This window comes from Leuciscus leuciscus (assembly GCF_965113295.1).
Source record: "Leuciscus leuciscus genome assembly, chromosome: 2".
Classification (NCBI taxonomy): domain Eukaryota; kingdom Metazoa; phylum Chordata; class Actinopteri; order Cypriniformes; family Leuciscidae; genus Leuciscus; species Leuciscus leuciscus.
In genome coordinates, this window is record NC_138726.1 from 3236005 (window position 1) to 3238563 (window position 2559).

At 41.5% G+C, this 2559-nt stretch overlaps 1 long non-coding RNA gene across 1 annotated transcript; it reads right to left on the reverse strand.

Annotated features, from left to right (window-relative positions):
- Positions 1-1685: 1685 nt before the first annotated feature.
- LOC309483676 lies at positions 1686-2309 on the reverse strand. The gene is made up of 3 exons (XR_014200619.1): positions 2220-2309; positions 1929-1990; positions 1686-1847 (listed from the first exon to the last, which is right to left on the reverse strand). It is a non-coding gene; the product is annotated as an uncharacterized lncRNA (long non-coding RNA).
- Positions 2310-2559: the final 250 nt, after the last annotated feature.

Sequence of the window (2559 nt, forward strand, 5' to 3'; positions counted from 1 at the left end):
TCCACTCTTTCAAAGGCTGCCATGGCTGCATACTTGCTCTATACTCACGGGAGGTGGCGGTGAGTTTGGGTGCAGCCGCTCCTCGCAATTCTGAATCATCACTCATCTCAGAGGAAGAATCTACTCTCTGTCTCGACTGTATCCTCTGTTGATGATCAGTGAGCTCGAAGTCTGACAGGTAACTAGGGAGCCGCACCGATCGTCTGGGTCTGACGGTGGGCTCAGGAAGGTCAGGTCTAGGATCGGGATCACTCTGATGCATCATTCTTATGACAGCTCCTCAACTCCGGCTCGAAGGACCATTTGTTGGGTAGACTAGTGTGGTGCTGGTGGATATTGAGCAGACATAAGTCGTCCGGTCAGAGACGAAGTACACTTTAATGGATTGAGGCTTGTAGAGACATTTACAGTCGTAGAATTGAGTTGAGTGAACAATTGCAGTACAAGTAGTAGAGGGTATGACAGAGTAGTTTGGAGTAACGTAGTATGAGTGGTTTTGTATATGAACGCACTCTGCAACAACAACAGTAACAGCGGGACACTAGCAAAGTCTCTATACGAGCTCTCCGAACTGCTTCCCGTTAAAAGGAAAATTACTGAGTCATCAGAGTAATGCGTCTTAAAGTCACAAGGGGGCGCTAATGTCTCAATATATGCATAGCTGGCCTTTTCAACACTGACTAAAATCTCTTAGATGGTGTGTGACTATGTTCCATATCACAAATGTGGAAGCAAAATGGCCAGGATCAGTGCATGACTCAAGAATTTTCAGAGAGTCACATTTATGCACATTATTTGAACGTGGTAAGGGAACATATAAATGTCAAGCTCACAGTATTACACACACTTATGCTGAGCCTAACAAAACTGCATTTTTCCATTATACAGGGGATTTTGACGGGATCCTGCTTGGAGACAGGGGCTATGCCTGCAGGCAGTATTATATGACGGCCTTCCCTGACCCAAACCCTGGACTACAAACCCGTTACAATGCAGCTCTAGCCAGGACAAGGGCACGCATTGAAATAACCTTTGGGCAACTAAAGGAAAGATTTCACAGTGTCTGAAAAGTCTGAGGGTATCACCTGACTGTGACATAATTGTTCCATGTGCCATATTGCATAACATTGCCACTATCAGAAAGGAGAGGAGCCCTGTGGTGGGGGTGCAGCCTGATGATGACGACGACCTCCAGCCAGTGCACTTGGACCAACCTAGTGGCAGAGCTGCACGGGACAGAATTGTGGAACACCATTTTTGAATGTGTAATAAAAGACAAGACAAATATGCTTAGTTCCTGGAGTTTTATTTAAACAATTCTTTATAAAGAAAAGCCAGCAAGTCATCTTTTGCCTGCAATAAGAGATAGTTATGTAAAGTCAGCGATACTACTATGTGTCAAATGGTGTATTAGCACTTACTCTGAAGGTCCTTTTGAAGCAACTCAATCTCTAGTGCAATTTTTCTCTTTTTCAAGTTGTCGAGTTCAATTTCTCCTCTTAATTTGTGTTTTTTCAGGTCAAAATGCTTGATTTTTTGTTGAAGATGCCGTTTATATAGGGAATGGATGTCACCCTGTGTCATTTTGTAAAAAAAAAAAAAAAAAGGGGCCAAAACATGCCTCATGCAACAAAAGTAAAAAGTAAAAGTACAACACTGTCCACCTCTGTATCAGTTCTTTTGTGCAGACTCTTCTGCAAGCCTTTCTCTAGGTGTGGACTCCTGCAACTCATATTGCAGACAGAAAGAATAGGTACACAAGTATATACAAATTAGTGTAAAGTTATTTATGCACTTACAGGTTCTTCCTCCAAAGGACAGTCATCTGAGAGGGTTTCTTCACTGTCCTGTGCAATGGAAATAAATGGGCATTACAAAGTGTTGCACTTTCTTCCCTTTATGCAAGTTAGAAAAAGTACACAACTTACTGCATATGCTTCAGCCACCACTTGCTTGGGAACAGGTAAAAGTGTTGGTGTATTATGTAAAACTGCACAAAAGAGGGGAAAAAAAATGTCATTACAATTAACTACACTGTAAAAAATATTATGTGATCAAGAACTCATGGCAACATATTTTATATTAACTAAAAGTTTAGAAGCTTTCACTTTCACAAACGGTTGAAATGACTGTACCAGCCATTTGGATTATACTTAATTTAATGCAGCAACAAATCATTTGACAGTGTACTAAGAGAATTGAAAGCTCATTTAGCCTACCAGTAATGAAGGTGTTGCTGCTACTGGTCCCTGGCTTTGGGTCTGAGGAAGAGCTGCCCCCGGGGATGCCCATCTCCACAATGGTTCGGTTTTCATTCAACCCAAGGGCCAGCTCCTCTGCTGGGGTATATTGTGGTGGTGCAGGACCACCACCTGTTTTATTGATTTTTTCAGCCTTTTTCTTGGTGGTTGTTATAAACAGACAAACACATTATTTAACAGTGGCTTTTAAAAAGAGGGGAAAAAAGTGGCTTTTTAAAATAAAGACAGTATAAGAATTAAAGGCTAACATTTTGTAGAATATTCTTGTACTTCACTTTTACTTGTCCCCATGTTCTAG